This window comes from Arachis ipaensis, chromosome B05 (assembly GCF_000816755.2).
Source record: "Arachis ipaensis cultivar K30076 chromosome B05, Araip1.1, whole genome shotgun sequence".
Taxonomy (NCBI): Eukaryota; Viridiplantae; Streptophyta; class Magnoliopsida; order Fabales; family Fabaceae; genus Arachis; species Arachis ipaensis.
The window spans coordinates 59,004,186-59,024,958 of record NC_029789.2 but is presented as its reverse complement, the minus strand read 5'-3'; the positions used below and the strand labels follow the sequence as shown (position 1 = coordinate 59,024,958).

At 38.1% G+C, this 20,773-nt stretch overlaps 1 long non-coding RNA gene across 1 annotated transcript; it reads left to right on the top strand.

The window, feature by feature from the left end:
• On the top strand, positions 604–3,361 carry LOC110272076. The gene is made up of 2 exons (XR_002363002.1): positions 604–698; positions 3,025–3,361. It is a non-coding gene; the product is annotated as an uncharacterized LOC110272076 (long non-coding RNA).

Here is a 20,773-nt window from a genome sequence, read left to right as displayed (position 1 = left end):
TTATTTTTGTTCTGAATTTTTGGACAGAAAAAATTTGAGAGTAAAATTTTGCTTTGTGCCTTTCTTATTTTTTTTCATATTAAAATTATTTGTTGTTAGTAACCAGATTTTATTTGTATAAAATTAGTAAGAATTTGAGGTCCATGTTGATTTGACAAGTATCATGAACATTTGATTTCATTTTTCTTTTTGTGAAATTTTGCACACACATGAATTGAGAGTCAATTTTAGCTTTTTGCATTTTTTTTAATTCTGATTAACGCTACATGTCGTAGTTATTAGCCATATTTGATTAGTATAATAAGTGCTAGTGTTGTGAATGTGGTAACTGACATACGCTTATATACATAATTGTACACCACTTGAGTTTTACTTGAATGCTATTTATATACTTTTTTTTCCTGACTCACCTGTTCCTTAATTGTGGAGTAGCTCTTGGCTTGGGAAAAAAGGCTTTTTGGGCAAGTTAAGTTATACTACTACTTGCTTATTTTTATATGAAATTTAAGGCATTAAATATTTATATTTGGGTATCTCATGTTCTATTTGGTAATGTTTGTGTGTTGTTAGGTTTGCTGGAACTAAAAAAGGAATGAGTATTTTCAAAGGCAATGGGAAAGATGGGAAGTGAAAAGGTGTCAAAAGACCCTAATAAACCAAACAGACAACTTAATGGTTTCTTCGTTTAGTGCGAAAGGGTAAATTATTCTTTAGTCTTTACTTTTTTTCCGCTATAGCATGCTAATTCTAAATGCATCTTACTGGTTGTCTTATGCTTTATTGTGCATGATGCATCTTGCTTTGATTCTTTTAATTAAAAAAATTACCAAGGTTTAAAAACTAAGAAAAGATAAGCTGTTTTTTAGAATTTTAAAATCACAAATTAGTCATTTTGTACAGAATTCATGCATACACAGGGGAGGACTAATATCTTGGCCTTTATTTGATATCTTCTGTATCTTTAAGGTTATTTCTTTGTTATTTTTTGTGAGTCTTATTCTGTTTTGTTTACTTTTTCATTTCTTTATTGAATAATCTATTTTTTTTTTGTTTTCTGTTTCTGCCGGGTAAATACTCGAAATTGTTATTAATATATGAGTTCCATGTTAATTTTATAAGTATCATAAATATTTTTATTTTTCTAGATTTTTGCAGTGAACGGAATTCATACTTAGATTTATATTTTTTCCTTTTTATTTTTTTCTTCTAACTAAAATTTTGTTTTTTAACTTAGTAACCGAATTTCATTTGTATAATTAACACTCTTGTTGTAAATTTTATAATATGCTTGCTTTTATTTGATATCTTCTCTCTCTTTAGGGTTATTTCTTTGGTTTTTTCTTTTTGTTGGCCTTACTCTTTTTTGTTTATTTCTTTATTTCTTGATTGAATGATCCATTTTCTTCTTTTCTATTTCTGTGGGAGTAAATGCTCGGGATTGTTAATATATGAGTTCCATGTTGGTTTTATAAGTATCATGAATATTTTTTTCTTTTCTGATTTTTTTTTTGCTGAAAAGAATTTATAGTCAGGTTTAGATTTTTGCCTTTTTATTTTTTTTCTTCTAATTGTTATTTGTATGAGGTCCATGTTGATTTTACAATTATCATCAATATTTTTGCCATTTTTCTTCTTTTGAAATTTTGTACACAAAGAAATTGAGAGTCAAATATAGTTTTCTTTCCTTTATTTTTTTAATTCTAATTACCAGTGATTATGCTTTTTTTTGTTTTTTAATGTTTATTTTTAGATAATTTTTGAAACATTTTTACAAGTGATACATTTTTATGCATTTAATTTCAAAAAGCTTCTGTATTAAAAAAGTGAAATATTCTATATTTCGTTGCTGTATTTTTTAAAATCAAATTAGGAAGAAGGTTATTCTTATATGTTACTCTCTTTTGTTTATTTCTTTAATCCTTAATTGAATCTTTCATGTTTTTGTTTTCTGTTTCTGTGGGGGTAAATAATAGGGGTTGTTATTTCTATATAATGTCCATGTTGATTTTATAAACATTTTTTTATTACAACTACTTGCTTATTTTTATATAAATTATTTTTGTGTGTTCTTTTAAGTGGGTTTATAATCTATTTTTTCTGATATATGAAAGCTCATAGGTGTATAAAAAATAAGTTAACAAATTTATTTTTGATTTTTTAAATTCTTGATTAGTTACTTTATAAATACATATTTTGTTTCCCTCATTATTAGAATAAAGTTAGTAAGTATTTTATCCTTATTTGTTACTCTCTTTTGTTTATCTCTTAATTCCTTGATCGTATATTCTATTGTTTTCCTTTTAGCATAATTTTCCAAGTTTATTGATGCCCTATCTCTTGAAAATTTAGTTAAATAAATAATTAACTTGTGTGTATCTTCATTGGAATATAATATATTTTTCATTGAAAATCTAATTATATAGGAAGCCTACTAAAATCATAATATTTAAACAAAAAGGTGTGCTCATTACCTAAGCCTGCCATCCCCTAGATTTATGCATAGGCTTTTTTGTTTGATTCTTGCTTTTATCCTTATATTGACCTCATGTTGTTTTTGTTCTCTTCCTCTTCTCTCTCTTCTCTCTCTTTATCTATGCATTAGGTTAGGCTTTAGAGGGAGCCGTCTTGATTTACATGTTATCTTTCACATCTCTTTGTTGTATTTCTCTCCTAATATTAGGTTAGGGTATAGGGTTTCAAGTCTGTCCTTCTCATTCTTCGATCTGAGCAGTTGCTCTATTTTATATTCGCTATATTTCTCTCCTAATATTAGGTTAGGGTATAGGATTTATAGCAGTTTCACTATTTTATTCCATTTTGCCCCCTTTTTTTGAGAGACAAGTTAAATGAATTAGATCATTCTAAAAATTCATGTGATGAAGTTGATGAAAGTTAGGAGGTGAGTAATGTTAAATTATTTTTCTGAAAGGGTATTGACTTTTACTTTTGGATTCTTTTGACTACGGCTATTTGTAATTATCTCTATAATTTGATTTCAATTTTCATGTTTTTTTTTTTAATTAGGAGTATGTGGTTGGTTTTAAACAATGCTCTGTTGAGGAAAGAGGAGCATCTTCCATTGGAAGAGGTTGAGAAGATCCTTGATGCTGTAATTTGATGAATTTGATGAGTCTCATGGCTTTGAGGATGAGTCTGCATGTTAAATAAGATGGCTGCCCATGCCAGTTAACTAGAGCTATTGATTAGGACTAATAGGGCATTAGATATTTTGGTTGTGTACATATAAGCATTTCATATTTTGGGTTATGATGTAGATGTGTGGATTAAGATGTTTTCATCTTCTGTATGGAATGCTTTGTGCATTTTTATTGGGCTTATTTCTCATGTAATTGATTAAGTGTTAGGGTGTGGACACAATATCATTAGTCACTAGACAAATTAACTGTGCAGTGCAGTCCTTTATGTTTGTAGTTGATGTGTGGAAAATGATCCAACACAAAATTCACCGGCAAGTGTACCAGGTCGCATCAAGTAATAATAACTCACATGAGTGAGGTCAATCCCACAGGGATTGAAGGATTGAGCAATTTTAGTTTAGTGATTGATTTAGTCAAGCGAATCAAGTATTGGTTGAGTGGTTTATAATTGACAGAAGCTAAATTGCATGAATTGTAAAGGGAGAGAGAAGAATTGCAGTAAATTAAAGAGGACAAGAAGTAAAAGTGTTGAATCTTAAAGAACAAGTAAATTAAATGGCGGAAACTTAGATTGCAAGAAATGTAAATAACTGAATCTTAAAGTGCAAGAAATGTAAATTGCTTGAATTATAAAAGGGTTCAGGGAGCTGGGATTGCAGAAATTAAACAAGCAGAAGTAAATTGCAACAAAACAGAAGAGTAGAAGGTGAATTGAAGTAAAGTAGATCTAAACAGAAAAGTAGAAATGCTTGAGAAATTAAAACAGAAAGTGATGCTTAATTTGCAGCAATTAAAAAGATGTTGAAGATCTCAGGAGTGGAAGAGACTAGAAAACAAGTCTACATCTCAAATCCTTCCTTGATCCAACAAGAGCAATTGCAAAAGAAGTAAAGAAAAGTAAATTGCAGAAAGAGTAGAAGAAGATGCAGTAAACAGAAATGGAAATTGAATTATGCAGAAAAGTAAACAAGAGATCTCAAGGTGAGATTGAAACAGAAGTTCTTCAATTCTCCACCCAAGATCCAAAGCAAGAAAATAAAAGAGTTCTCAAATAAGAACAAGGAAGAAGAGAGATCAATTCCCCTTCCCAATTCTCTAAGATCTAAATTCCAAAGTAAAAGCTTAAAATGAAAATGAAAGTTCAAAGAAAAATCAAAGTAAAGTATAGAGTTTCTAATTAAATCAAACTAGCTCCTATTTATACACTTTCTATTCTTGGATTTTAGAATTTAGGTGGGCTTTTTAATTTGGTGAAGATTTGAATTTAATTGGATTTTTGATTGAATTTTCAGCCCATGTGAAAATTGCTCCCAGGAGGATGCTCTGCTCATGTGGGGAGCAGAGCATTGGAGCCTTGTGTGGGGATCCTTTGTTGCGTCCAAGGCTGGGAGAAGCATCAGGGGAATACTCCGCTCATGTGGGGAGCGGAGCATTGGGGCCTTGTGTGCATGTCTTGTGCGCGCCTTGCTTGCCTGGACCGTGTCAAACTTGTGCACTCATTTCCTCTGGCCCGTGTCACGCTCGCTCATTGCACCAAGGAGTAGCGCTCTGCTCTCCAAGTGAGCGGAGCATTGGTGCTTGCATGGGGAGGTCCCTGGTTCGATCCTGGCTGAAGGCATGCGCTGACCCTTTTTCTTAGTGAAGGAAGTGGCGCCTTGCTCCTTGCTTCCTTAAGGTGTTGAGTTTGAATCTTGGGGGTGGCATTTGGCCAATTTTTCTCTTGCCAAGCTTTGTAGTAGTGCTCCCCCACTCCCCTTTGGTGCTTGGTTCGAATCCTGGAGAAAGCATTGGCAAACTTATTTCCTTAGATTTATTCTTGAGTGAGCCCGATAATGCTCCCAAGGAGAGCAGAGCATTGCTTTTCCTTTCCTTGTTCCTTGGCTTCAAATTGTGCTCCACTCTCAAGGGGAGCAGAGCATTGAAGCTTGCTTCCTTGGTTCATTGTTGCACTCTTGGACAATTCTTCGTGGCTTCCCTTCATTGTTGCGCCACACTTCTTCATTTCCTTTACCACATTATTCTCTTCCTTGGGCTACACTTCTTAAGCCACGCTTTCTTCTTTTCTTCTTTTCTTCACCTACAATTAATCAAAACAACCAATCAAAGTATCACCAAATTCACAAGGTTTATAAATCATTAAAAATCAATTAAATTTAGCTTAAACCTCATGATTTAGCATCAATTAAATGGTGGTTGTTTGATTCAAAGAAACCATGCATTTCCATTCCAAATTACTTACTTATAATGCAAGAAAGTGCATAAAACCAAATGAAAATAAAGAAAAAGACTAGTGAAACTAGGCTAAGATGACTTGTCATCACAACACCAAACTTAAAACTTGCTTGTCCCCAAGCAAGCACTAAACATAAGAGAAGATAGAATGAAATAGAGAAGTTTATTTGTCCTTATTAAGCAAATAGTTGAATTTGGTTTATGGGGTTTTATGCAGATCAATAGTAGCTCATTTATTACTTACTGTCAAAACAAACAATGTTTCCTCAAGGGTCCACTAAGGTTGCTGCTACAATGCCTTATTTTTTGCTTATTTTCCTTGTTAGCTTTTTCTTCTTTCTTTTGCATTAGAGAGCTTACTACTTATTGAAGGCTTGGTGGCAAATGTTGTAGTGGCCTTTGGCTTAATTTCACTCAACATTTCTTCACCACAGACACATGACTCACCTTTTTCCTCCTAGGATCATTGATGCCCAGCATCTCTTTGGATAACTAAGTGTTTTGTAGCTAGGTTGCTCTTTATTATGGACTTTCAGTTGGCAATCCCAAATCAGTTGATCTAAGTGGCCAAGTTTTGAAATACTCCTTAGAACTTACTTGTCCAAGCAGATCCTAGTACAAAAACACCACAGGCATGTGTCCTAGGGTCCAAGCTATTGGTGTCTAGCCTTATTGTTTGTTTCTTTGCCACTTTCTTTGGCTTTTTCTATTTCTTTTCCTTTCTGTTTTGGTTTATTTTTAAGGAATTTTCATTAGTTGAAGGATCATAGCAGCAAAATAGCTTAAGCTTTAAGTAACAAGTCATTTTGCAGCAATTATTGTATGAGCTATCAATTGAATCAAACACATACCACCACTATCTTTCATTCTAACTTTTGCAACATTGAACAACTACTTTTTCTAATTCAAACATCTCCCTTTTATTCAAAAAGCAAGGGAAACAAAGCAAAGTACTCAAGCTAATGAATGATGACAATTATTATGCAGATAACTTTTAGACTAAGGAAAAAGTGCAGATAGCTTATTCTCCAGCATGCACTTCCACTTGCAACAAAATGATCATTCCATCCAAACATAAAGGAATCTCTGAATTAAATCATTGCATACTAACAAGGATCAAGTATAAATACAACCTGTTGGGCTGCAGCCTTTTATTCTTCCTTCTGTTTGCTCCTTCTGAGTCGTAATGCAGGTGTTCTTTAATTTGTTGGCTATTTCCCTGCATAATCTTCAAAAGTGGCTTGCTTCTCAAGCCCTTAAGATATCCGGTTACTATGCAAAGCTTATTTGTGGGCTTTTGAACTTACTTTGGTGTGTGAACACCAAACTTAGTTCCTTGCCAATGTCTCTCATGCAACAATTTAATTATCTATGAAATCCTTTTTCCATGCTAAAGGTAATAAAACCAAAAACTATGAAACAGTAAATAGTTAACTAGTTTGTCTAAATTCTTGAAGCTAGCATTATGCAGAAAGTGAGAATGTGTTTTATGATGGGACTGATGCGAGCGGAAATTGGCGAGTTAAGAATGATTATAAATTATGCGTTGCCAGTATAGTTCTCAACCAACCAGAAATTCGCTTATCAATTTAAAAAGGGGTGTCACAGAAATTAAAATTAAAATACTGGGAGTATGAATCTCAGGTCGTCTCCCAACGAGTTGCAGGAAAGTGTGTTATTTTATTAATCAGAAGGTTTTCAAAAAGGTTTGAGTTGAATGACAGAAAATTAAATTAGAGAATGTATATAAATATAAATAAAAGCCTTGACTGGGAGTTGATTAGATAGAAGCCCTATTCTTGTTGCAGTACTTTCAAGATTAATTGACAATTGAGATTTATTGTGTTTAGTTGTCCCTTACTAAGTAAGGGAAAGTCAAACAAGTTGGAATGTTGTTCTATTCACAGGTTCCAATCCACTCTTGGGAAGATTGGTGTTAGTGACTAGAGAGCAATCCAACAATAAACCCAATTACAATCTTTCTCTTGAGCATTCCAACTCAAGGATTCCTTTCATCGACTCCCCATCAAGTTAGGGGACTACTCGCTCATTGTAAATGTAAAATTCATAACGTAAGAAATAATTACAAATCAAATTCCACTAACTCAATTCTTATACAGTAAGAACAAATAAAAGTGCAAGAAGATAGCTCATGAAAGCAGAGAACATAGAAATTCAAGCATGGAACCCTCACTGATGAAGTATGTACACTCTAGTCTCTCTAGTATATAGGGTAATCACTCTATCCTTCTCTAATCATGCTTTCTAATTTTTGTTCTTCTCCTAACCAATCAACAACATTTAATATACCAATGCAAACATCATGAGGTCTTTTCAAGGTTGTAATGGGGCCAAGGTAAGGGTAAGGATACATATATGGCTAAGTAAGCTTATAAATTGAATCTTTAATTAACCCAAACTTTAACATAACCTATATATATTCTATATAACTTCTAAACTTCATACCTAGCTACCCAGAAATTCCCTTTTACATTCCATACTCATGTTTCAACTTTTTATTTTTATTTTATCATACATGCATTGATTTTTGAATTCTTAATCTAACATTGGGGTAATTTTGTCCCCTTATTTATTTCCACAATTTCCCATACTTAAATAACACACACAATTCTATTTTAAGCTAACCAAAGATTCAATTTGGGATGTATAATTGTTTTTCCGCTTAAGGCTAGTAATGTGGTAAAATATAGAACAAATGAGATTTAAAGGCTCAAAGTGGCTAACAAAGGTAGTTGAAAGGGTAGGCTTATTTTGGATAAGTAAGCTGAACAAATAATGGCCTCAATCATATGCAAGCATGTAAATATAATAAACATTGGACATATAAGATGAAACAAAATATAGATTACAATCATAGAGAAGTAAACACACAAGAATAAAATAATTATGGTTAAATAATGTAACCATTCATAAAGGCTCAAATCTCACAGGTTGTGTGTTCTTTAGCTCAAAAATCATGTTCCAAATACAACTTCAAGCAAATTTAACATAAAAGTTTTAATTAAAATTAGTGAAATTTTGTTCCAAAGATAGAGTCTTAGAAGAAACTTATTGTCTTTTCAATCAAGCAGAACATGCATGCAACTAATCTATTATTATGAAATTTATCCTATTCTACAAAAGAAAAACTAACTAAATATCCTAATTTATTGGTGTATAGGGAAGAGAAATTACCTCTGAAAGTCAGGTACTGACCGACCTCCCCACACTTAAGGCTTTGCACCGTCCTCGGTGCCATCTGTCAAGAACAAAGGTGTGCTGGTAGCAGTATCTCTACATTCGGGACCATCATGGCTCCCTGTGCTGGTAAAAGAAGTGGATTCCGGGGTGTCTGAGTCCTTGAATTTTCCCATGATCAGCTCCTTGAGGTATGTGAATCGGCGCTTGTTACGGCGCTCTCTCAGCTTAGCTTTCTGTTCATGCCGATCCAACTTTTCAAGTATCTGCTGGAGCAGTTGGGCGGTTGTGGATGCTTGTGGTGTTGAAGAAGGAATATCTTCAACTGGTTAAGTAGGCTGGCTAATAGTGGCTGTTGGAAGTCTAAGGTACTTCCCGTTAGGGATATACTGATCATCCCGTGGAAGCATGGCTTTGGTGTCCCCAGCTCTGTAGGAGACTCTGGCTGCTAAGACAAGATCTGAGACCAGGGCTGGAAAAGGTAGGTTGCCAGCGATTTGTATGTGTCCCATAGCATTCCGGATATGTCTTGGCAGATTCAGAGGTTGGTCTGTAAGGATGCACCATAGTAGAACGGCCATGTCCGCAGTGAAGGAGGACTCGTGAGTGCTCGGGAAGACGTAATGGGACATGATCTGTGCCTATACGCGAGCCTCCAAGGTAAGTGCTGAAGCCGATATTCCCTTAGGGCGGGTACGATGGTATCCGTAGATCCATCTGCTGCCAGGTAATGCGATAACTCTGAGAACAGCGTCCCAGTCAAATTGGTACATCTGGCGCTTGAGTGCAGCTTCTTGAAAGGCGTCCAATCCTTCTGGAATAGTGGGAAGACTTAGAGCTTTCTGAATGGCTTCTTCTGTAATGGAGACTTGCTTCTGACGAACATAGACAGACTGTAGAGTGGGCAGGTGGAAATTGGAGTAGAACTCGACTACCCAAGAAAAATTGACCTGGCTTGGCTGTCTCTGTAGGAAATCCCATTGCCTTCGGGCAATTTGCGGCTCAACGAAGGTAACAATATTGGGCGGGAGGAGAAGGTATTCGTTGTTGTAATTCCTTTCTACCAGGATGGGGAACATTTGCTCACAGTAGCGATTGGGAAATCGCGCAGTGTCCTTTGCTGGGAAAGCTTTCTCTTTTTCATTAACCTTTATAATCCTCTTAAATCTCTTTGTTGAGGGCTTTACTACAGTTGAAGAGGGTTCTGCCACTAATGCTCTTTTTGTACCTCTTCTTGCTGGTTGTTTGAGAGTAGCTTTCTCCTTTCCTTTTTTGGTGGCCATCCTGAAAAAGGGAAGAGAAAGTAAAATAAATTGAAAGGAATAGAGCAAGGAAGAGGGTGGTGTAAGTGATAAGCAATGTACAATAAAGAAGAATGACGTTAACACATGGTCCGGACGACATAGAAAAAGTCATCAATGGAAACATAGCAAGGACATATAGGGACAAGTAAATGCAAGGGGTTTATTGGCATGCAGGCAAAGGCATGAGTAGCGTAGATCAAGCATTCAATGTCCAATTTAAATATGTTATCACTTGTAACTAACTATCACGTTTGTATTGACAATTAAATTCAATTGATAAAGTAGTAAATGGATTTTGTGAAAAGCAAGCATTGAATATTAGAGTAGAAAAATGTAGAGAAGTTCATAATGCCATATGGGCTTTTTCAGAAACACATAGCATGCATGTAGAATAAGCTCTTGAAAATAATAATTTGAACATGCAAGTAATCCCTTAAAAAGTAATATATAATTGTCAAACAAATTTACAACAATCCACAAGCATATAATTATAAATAATGACTCAATTAAATTTATAACACCAAGTAAAAAGGAAAAGGAAAGAAAAAGAAAATAACAACAATGAATGTAAAAAGAAAAGAAAAGAAGATAACATATAAAAATAAGAAGAATAATAGAAAAGTGGGGAGGGAAGAAGAAAAGAAAAACCTTGTTAATGGGGGTGAGAGAAAGTAACAAGTGAGAAATAATGAAGAAGGTAGGGAGGAAGAAAGGTAGAAGAAATAAGGAGAAAAAGAGAACATAGAATTTGGGGAGAAAAAGATAAGATAGTTGGCAGAATTAGGGAGGCTGTGCAACGCAAGCGACGCGATCGCGTGAGGCACGCAGTCGCGCGACTTGCGCTTAAAGTGAATGACGCGGTCGCGTCGGTCACACGATCGCGTGACCCGTTTTATGCCATTGGCGCGAGGGTAGCCTCGCACTCGCACAACTCTCTGTTCAAAACCAATAAATGCCAAATTTTGGGTGACGCGATCGCATGGGGCATGCGATCGCGTGAGTGGGCAAGTATTGGGATGTGACGCGGCCGCGTGGGGCACGCGGTCGCGTGAGTGGACTGCGCGTCCAGCGCGAGTCCAGCACCACTCTAGCACAACTTTCAGCTGTGCACCATTATTACGTCGAAATCCTTGGTCACGCGGCCGCGTGGGGCACGCGGTCGCGTGGGAGGCCACTAATCCCATATGACGCGGTCGCGTCAGCGACACGATCGCATGGGCCAAATTGTGCCATTGGCACACCTCCAACCAGGCTCTCGCGTGACTCTCTGTTCACTTTTAATTGTCTCTCCCAACACCTGCGACGCGGACGCGTCAATGATGCGGTCGCGTCGCGTAATATTCTTTTTTAAATAAAAATAAGAGTATGTAAATGCAGATGCACGAAATGTACTAATGAAGAGAAGAGTTATTGAATAAGAAAACTAAAAAATAAAGAAAAGAACGATCATACCATGGTGGGTTGTCTCCCACCTAACACTTTGCTTTAACGTCCGTAAGTTGGACGCTCCACTAGCTCAGTCTTTGGCTATGTGGGGATCTTCCAAGCGGAAGATCTCGAGCTCCTTGTCTTTCTTCCGCTTCGCGCCATGGTATAGCTTTAAACGATGTCCATTAACTTTGATAAGTTCAGATCTTGAAGGATGGCTAAGGTGATAAACTCCGTATGGTTCGGCCTTCTCTACTCTGTGTGGACCTTCCCATCTAGATCTCAACTTGCCTGGCATGAACCTCAGTCGAGACTTGTAAAGGAGGACTAAGTCCCCAGGTTGGAACTCTTTCTTCTTGATGTGCTGATCATGTACAGCCTTCATCTTCTCCTTGTATAGTCTTGAGTTCTCGTAAGCTTCTAGGCGAAGGCTTTCCAGTTCTTGCATTTGTAACTTTCTTTCAGCTTCGGCTCCCCCAATCCCCATGTTGTATTCCTTTACTGCCCAAAAGGCTTTGTGCTCTACTTCAACAGAGAGACGACAAGCTTTTCCATAAACTAAGCGGAAAGGACTCATCCCAATGGGTGTTTTGTATGCTGTTCTGTATGTCCAGAGTGCATCTTGTAGCCTGGTGCTCCAGTCTCTTCTATGAGGTTTGACTATCTTCTGCAAGATAAGCTTTTTCTCTCTATTTGACACCTCAGCTTCCCCATTAGTCTGAGGATGGTAAGCTGCTACAACTTTATGGATTATCCCATGTTTCTTCATTAATCCTGTTAGTCTCCTGTTACAAAAATGGGTGCCTTGATCGCTCACGATTGCTCGTGGTGATCCAAAGCGACAAATAATATGGTTTCTCACAAAGGAAACAACAGTGTTAGCATCATCAGCGCGGGTAGGAATTGCTTCCACCCATTTGGAAACGTAATCCACAGCTAATAATATATAAAAATAACCATTAGAATTTGGAAATGGACCCATGAAGTCAATGCCCCAAACATCAAAAATTTCACAGAAAAGCATAATCTGTTGAGGCATCTCATCCCTCCTGGATATATTACCAAATTTCTGGCATGGGAAACAGGATTTACAAAATTCAACAGCGTCCCTAAAAAGAGTAGGCCACCAGAATCCACAGTCTAAGATTTTTCTAGCAGTTCTTTGAGGGCCAAAATGTCCTCCACTCTCAGATGAGTGACAGGCCTCTAAGATGGACTGGAATTCTGATTGAGGCAAACACCGTCTAATTACCTGGTCAGCGCCACATCTCCATAAATATGGGTCATCCCATATATAATATTTAGACTCGCTTTTCAGCTTGTCTCTTTGATGCTTAGAAAAGTTGGAGGAAAGGTGCGGCTAACTAGATAATTAGCTACAGGTGCATACCAAGGGACTATCTCAGATACTTCTTGCAGGTTATCAAATGGAAAATCATCAGCTATAGGAGTGGAGTCATCTGTAATGTGCTCAAGGCGACTCAAGTGATCTACCACTAAATTTTGGTTACCACTCATGTCCTTAATTTCTAAATCAAATTCTTGTAATAGCAGTATCCAATGTATAAGCCTTGGTTTGGACTCCTTTTTAGATAATAGATACTTTAGAGCTGCGTGGTCTGAATACACTACTACCTTCGTACCAAGTAAATAGGCTCGGAATTTATCCAGAGCAAAAACAATAGCAAGAAGCTCCTTCTCAGTAGTAGTATAATTAAACTGAGCGGCATCTAAAGTTTTAGACGCATACGCAATAACAAAGGGGTCCTTACCTTCACGCTGAGCCAGTGTTGCTCCTACTGCATGGTTGGAAGCATCACACATAATTTCAAATGGTTGACTCCAGTATGGTCCTCTTACAATTGGGGCTTGATTCAGTGCGGTCTTCATCTTATCAAATGCTTGTTTGCAATTGTCACTGAACTCGAACTCAATGTCTTTCTGCAGTAATCTTAATAAGGGAAGTGCTACCTTACTGAAGTCCTTAATCTCCTGTAGAAACCTGCATGGCCAATGAAAGAACGAACCTCCTTCACAGAAGAGGGGTAAGGTAAAGTAGAAATAACATCCACCTTTGCTGGATCTACAGAAATGTCAGTATTAGTCACAACATGTCCTAGTACAATCCCTTGTTTAACCATAAAGTGATATTTTTCAAAATTTAATACAAGGTTTGTACTGACACATCTGTCTAATACTCTAGATAATCCATCTAAGCAAAGGCTAAAAGAATCGCCGTATACACTAAAATCATCCATAAAAACCTCCATACAATCCTCAATAAGACCAGAGAAAAGACTCATCATGCACCTTTGGAAAGTAGCTGGTGCATTGCACAAGCCAAAGGGCATTCTCTTGTAAGCATAAGTCCCAAAAGGACATGTAAAAGTGGTTTTTTCTTGATCCTCAGGGGCTATATAAATCTGGAAATAACCTGTGTAACCATCTAAAAAACAATAATGCGATTTACCTGACAGGCGATCCAGCATTTGATCAATAAATGGAAGAGGATAGTGATCCTTATGGGTTGCTTGGTTGAGGCGTCTGTAGTCAATGTAGACCCTCCAGGCATTCTGAACTCTGGTTGTCAGGAGCTCTCCATGCTCATTCTTCACTGCAGTGACTCCAGACTTCTTTGGCACCACTTGTACTGGACTTATCCATTCACTGTCTGAGATGGGATAGATGATATCTGCCTCTAGTAGTCTGGTCACTTCCTTTTTGACAACCTCTAGGATAGTGGGGTTCAGTCTTCTCTGGGGTTGACGGACAGGTCTTGCTCCCTCTTCTAAAAATATTCTATGCTCACATACTTGAGGGTTGATGCCTACTATGTCTGCCAAACTCCACCCAATTGCCTTCTTGTGCCTCCTCAGCACACCAAGTAGCTGCTCTTCCTGTTGAGAAGTGAGTTCCCTTGCAATGATAACCGAAAACTTCTGCCCGTCTTCAAGGTAAGCATATTTGAGGTGTGGAGGAAGGGGTTTTAATTCTAACTTCTGATCATGTTCTGGCTCTGGGTTGTCTGGAGCTGGTAACAATGGCAAAGCACTGTCATTGTTCTCTGAGAATGTCCCCACACTTGGACCTTGTCCTGTGTGCTTATCTTCAAATTCCTCCTGGTGAACTTCAGCTACGGTTTCATCTATAATGTCACACAGGAGGATGGAATGATCCTCCGGAGGATGCTTCATAACTCCATTCAGATTGAAGATCACTATTCGGCCATCTATTTCAAAAGAGTATGTTCCTGAAAATGCATCTAATTTGAACTTTGAGGTCTTCAGGAATGGTCTTCCGAGTAGGATTGATGATGGCTTATCTGAGGCATTCTAGGGTATCTCCAGGATATAAAAATCAATGGTAAATGTGAGCCCTTTAATGCCCACTAATACATCTTCAGCAACTCCAGCCACTGTGATAATGCTTTTATCTGCTAACACAAAACGAGCTGCCGACCTTTTTAAGGGAGGGAGCCTCAAAATATCATATATAGACAAAGGCATTATACTTACACATGCTCCTAAATCACACATGCAATCAGAAAATACTACACCACCTATAGTACAATTAACCATACAAGGACCTGGGTCACTACACTTCTCAGGTAAACCTCCCATTAAAGCAGATATGGAACTTCCTAAGGCAATAGTTTTTAATTCATTAATTTTGTATTTATGTATACATAAATCTTTTAGAAACTTTGCATATTTAGGTACCTGTTGAATAACATCAAAAAGGGGAACAGTTACCTCAACCTTTTTGAATATCTCTACCATTTTGGGATCAGGTTCCAGCTGCTTCCTAGGCTTCCTTGCAAGTTGTGGAAATGGAATGGGAGTGGTATCTTCTGCAGTGTCTGCGCCTTTTGGTGCTTCTTCTTGTGGTTGCACTTCTTCTTCTTCAGCTATGTCCTGTATGTCCTCTTCTTCTTCAACATCTTCTATTTCCACTACCTCTTCAGTTGAGGCGTGCTCTGGTGGGTTTGGCTCCTCCTGATTCCTCTCCTATAGTGTGGTTCCGGACCTCAGAGTGATGGCATTAATACCACCCTTGGGATTGGGTAATGGTTGAGAGGGAATTCCACTGGAGCTCAAAGGTTGGTTATTGGAGTTGTTCATTGATCCAATCTGTGAGACAAGAGCTTGCAAAGTAGCGTTCAGACCATTTAGAGTGGCATTAATGTTATTTTCCATGGTCTGCTGTCTCCGATCAATAGATTGTAGTAAGTCATCATTGGCAGATGAAGAAGGATAGGTAAATTGAGAGGTCTGCTGTTGGGTATTCTGTGGTCCTTGGGATTGCCTCAGGTGAGGTGCTCTGTAAGGCTGATTCTGATTCTGCTGCCTGTTGTTCTTATTATTCCACCTCTGATATCCCTGATTATCTCTGCCTCCTCTGTTGTTGTTGTCCCTCCAATTCTGGTTAGAATTGTCCTGCCATCCATGGTTGTAATTGCCACCTTGATTGTACCCTTGGTTGGGGCGGTCATAGAAGTTATGAGTGGCTGCCACGGTGTTGTCTTCCTGTTGGAGCTGTAGACATTCATCAGTATAATGACTGTAATTAGCACTGATTCTGCAAACTCTCTGTGGGACTAACTGTTGGTTTTGCTGTGCTGGAGAAGGTTGAGCTTGCTGAACTTGTTGTTGATTCAATTGCATTTGCTTCAGCAAGTTGGTCATTTCACAGATACTCTGAGTTAGTGCAGTAGTCTCTCTGCTAGAGGATACTTCTGCAACGGCTTTTGAATGGCCTTGTTTCTGCCTGTGATTCTTGGTAGATTCAGCTAAGTCACTAATCAATTGCCACGCCTCATCAGTGGTCTTGTACTTTTTCATAGACCCATTGCTAGCACTTTCCAATGTGGTCTTATCTTGGGGCCTCATGCCCTGTGTGACATAACCGAGTAACACTATCTTGTCAATCATATGGTGGGGGCATGCTTCCAGAAGATTATTGAAGCGCTCCCAGTATTCATAAAGTGTCTCGGATTTATCTTGAACAATCATAGAAATATCTTTCCTCAGTTTATCAGTAACTTCAGCTGGAAAGAACTTTTCCAAAAATTCTCTTCTGAGCGTATCCCAGTTGGATACAGTTGTTGCTGGTTGAGTGTAGTACCACTCTCTTGCCTTTCCCTCAAGAGAAAACGGGAAAGCTTTCAGCAAAGTTGAAGTTTCATCTGCACCATCACACCTGACAGTAGAACAGGCTGTCTGAAAATATCTCAGGTGCTTGATAGGCTCTTGAGCAGGTAAGCCATGAAACTTCGGCATCAAATTATGTAGTGCGGTCTTTATTTCAAAATCTGTAGCCACCGCTGGATGATGCGCTTGGAACGGTTGCATTGAAAAATCAGGGGCTCCAGCCTCCTGGATAGTAACTCTTCTGGCTGCCGCCATGTTACCTGTACATAAATCAACCGAATCAGTAGAACGAGAGCTAGTTTCTTCCTCAAATGGCGTTTCAAATCCGCCCTCAGAGAGGGCTAACCGATGCCGAGCTTGCCTTATTCGTGAAATAGTTCTTTCAATCTCAGGATCGAATACTGGCAAGCTTGGATCAGGAAGTGAACGCGTCATCTAACGAAAGAAACAAGCAGCTCATAGTAGCAAAATAAAATAAAATTCAAATAAATAAATTCCAATTAATAACTTTAGCACTCTATTGCAACTCCCCAGCAACGGCGCCAAAAATTGATGCGAGCGGAAATTGGCGAGTTAAGAATGATTATAAATTATGCATTGCCAGTATAGTTCTCAACCAACCAGAAATCCGCTTATCAATTTAAAAAGGGGTATCACAGAAATTAAAATTAAAATACTGGGAGTATGAATCCCAGGTCGTCTCCCAACGAGTTGCAGGAAAGTGTGCTATTTTATTAATCAGAAGGTTTTCAAAAAGGTTTGAGTTGAATGATAGAAAATTAAATTAGAGAATATATATAAATATAAATAAAAGCCTTGACTGGGAGTTGATTAGATGGAAGCCCTATTCTTGTTGCAGTACTCTCAAGATTAATTGACAATTGAGATTTATTGTGTTTAGTTGTCCCTTACTAAGTAAGGGAAAGTCAAACAAGTTTGAATGCTGTTCTATTCACAGGTTCCAATCCACTCTTGGGAGGATTGGTGTTAGTGACTAGAGAGCAATTCAATAATAAACCCAATTATAATCTTTCTCTTGAGCATTCCAACTCAAGGATTCCTTTCATCGACTCCCCATTAAGTTAGGGGACTACTCGCTCATTGTAAATGTAAAATTCATAACGTAAGAAAGGGAATTAAAGAAAGACATGATAAATAATGCTCAAAAGATTAATTTAAAATAAAAGTGATTCTTGTATTAATAAATGCTAAAATAATCCAATAGTAAAATTAAGTAAATTAAGGAACATGGAAGAGTAAAAGACAAGTAAAGAGAACAACCTAGAATGTCGAAGTCTTGATGAGCCAATAACTCTTCTCAATATCCCAATGCAAAGATAACGAAAAATAACTAATCCTAAAAACTATTAATGTGTAGAGAGAAAACCTAGAGGAGTAGTAGAACTAGATCTAAAAACTAAAACTATGCGGAATGAATGTTCTCTCTGGTTTCTGCATGTTCTCTGGCTCTAGTATGCTTTTTCTGGACGAAAACTGGGTCAAAATGGGGCCCAAAATCGCCCCCAGTGATTCTGCAGATTATGCAGATCGCGCATGTCACGCGATCGCGTCGCTCATGCGGACGCGTCATTCGGCGTTCTGCTTTGCCACGCGGTCGCGTCATCCATGCAGCCGCGTCACACATGCTATTCCATGCCGCGCGGTCGCGTCATCCATGCGGCCGCATCACTACGATTTGCTCTTCTCCGCACGGTCGCGTCGTCCATGCAGCCGCGTCGCTTCTCGCTGGTCATCTCCTCAATTTCTAGCAGCTCAAGACTTCCATAAGGGAAAACTTTTGTTACTAGATATGGACTTGTCCATTTGGACTTGAGCTTGCCAGGGAAGATCTTGAGCCTTGAGTTATACAGGAGCACTTGCTGTCATGGCTTGAACTCCTTCTTTGAGATCTTCTTGTCATGCCACTTCTTAGCTCTTTCCTTGTATATCTTAGCACTCTCATAAGCTTCTAGTCTAAACTCATCCAACTCATTTAGTTGTAGTAGCCTCTTTTCTCCTGCTGCTTGAGAATCAAGGTTGAGGAGTTTGGTAGCCCAAAAAGCTTTATGTTCAAGCTCTACAGGGAGGTGACAAGATTTTCCATATAATAGCTGAAAGGGGGACTTTCCAATGGGAGTTTTGAAAGCTGTCCTGTATGCCCAAAGTGCATCTTCTAACTTCCTGGCCCAGTCTTTTCTTGTGCTTCCCACTGTTTTTTCTAAAATTTTCTTCAACTCTCTGTTTGCTAATTCAGCCTGGCCATCAGTTTGAGGATGGTATGGTGTGGCTACTTTGTGGATTACTCCATATTTGTGGAGGAGTTTCTCCATTTGTTTATTGCAGAAGTGTCCACCACCATCGCTGACAAGACCTTTGGGTACTCCATATCTAGTGAAAATTTGCTTCTTAAGGAACTGAAGGACTATCTGTGCATCACAAGTGGTTGTGGCTATGGCTTCTACCCACTTTGAGACATACTCCACTGCCACCAAGATGTATCTGAAAGAGTAAGAAGCGGGAAAGGGTCCCATGAAATCAATGCCCCATAGGTCAAATAGCTCCACTTCCAAGATGAAATTTTGAGGCATCTCATTTCTTTTTGTCAATCCTCTAGCTCTTTGGCATTCATTGCATTGGTGAACAAACTCTATGGTATCCTTGAAGATAGTTGGCCAATAGAAGCCGCTTTGTAGTACCTTTGCAGTTGTTCTCTCTGGTCCAAAATATCCACCGTAGGGTGAACCATGACAATGCCACAATATGTCCTTCATTTCATTTTCAGGGACACACCTCCTAATCATTCCATCAGAGCACCTCTTGAATAAAAAGGGTTCGTCCCACAAGAACTTCCTTGCTTCATTGAGTAGCTTTTTCACTTGTTGCTTAGAAAATTCTTGAGGTATCTTCCTTTCTACTTTGTAATTTGCTATGTCAGCAAACCAAGGTATTTGTTGAACTTGGAACAGGTGCTCATCAGGGAAGTTCTCATTTACTTGTTGTGGTCTATCTTGATAGGCTTCTTGTGGTACTCTTGATAGATGATCTGCTACTTGATTTTCACTTCCCTTTCTATCTCTTACTTCAATATCAAACTCTTTTAGTAGCAGTACCTACCTAATAAGCCTTGGCTTTGAATCCTGTTTAGACATTAAATACTTGAGAGCAGCATGGTCAGTGTATACTATAACTTTTGAGCCAATCAAGTATTGCCTAAACTTATCAAATGCATAAACAATTGCCAAAAGTTCTTTCTCTGTGGTGGTATAATTTTTCTGTGTTTCATTTAACACTTTGTTGGCATAATATATGACATGGTACAATTTATCTTTCTTTTGTCCCAGCACAGTACCAATAGCTAGGTCACTTGCATCACACATAAGTTCAAAAGGTAAGTTCCAATCAGGGGGTGTGATGATTGGTGCTGTGACGAGTTTTCTCTTTAAGGTTTCAAAGGCATGCTTACAGTTGCCATCAAAGATGAAAGGGTTGTCAATCACTAACAAATTGCTCAATGGCTTTGCTATTTTTGAGAAATCTTTGATGAACCTTCTGTAGAAACCAGCATGCCCAAGAAAACTCCTTACTGCTTTCACATTAACAGGTATAGGAAGTTTTTCAATAATTTCTATTTTAGCTTTATCAACTTCTATACCTTTGCATGACACTTTATGCCCAAGAACTATACCTTCAGGAACCATGAAATGGCATTTTTCCCAGTTCAAGGCCAAGTTAGTTTCTTGGCATCTTTTCAAAACAAGAGTTAAATGATGCAAACAGGTGTTAAACGAATTGCCAAAGACAGAAAAATCATCCATGAAGACTTCTAAAAATTTTTCAACCATATCAGAGAAAATGGAAAGCATACACCTCTGAAATGTGGCTGGGGCGTTGCATAGCCCAAAGGGCATCTTCCTGTATGCAAAAACTCCAAATGGACATGTGAAGGCAGTTTTCTCTTGATCTTTGGGGTCCACCACGATTTGATTGTAACCAGAATACCCATCCAAGAAGCAATAATAGGCATGGCCGGCCAATCTTTCCAGCATCTGATCAATGAATGGGAGAGGGAAATGATCTTTCCTTGTGGCATCATTCAATCTTCTATAGTCTATGCATATCCTCCACCCAGTCACTATTCTAGTAGGGATCAACTCATTCTTCTCATTGGTGATGACTGTCATTCCTCCATTTTTTGGTACAACTTGAACCGGGCTCACCCATGAGCTGTCAGAGATTGGAAAAATTATTCCAGCATTCCATAACTTCATGACTTTTTTTTGAACTACCTCCTTCATGGCTAGGT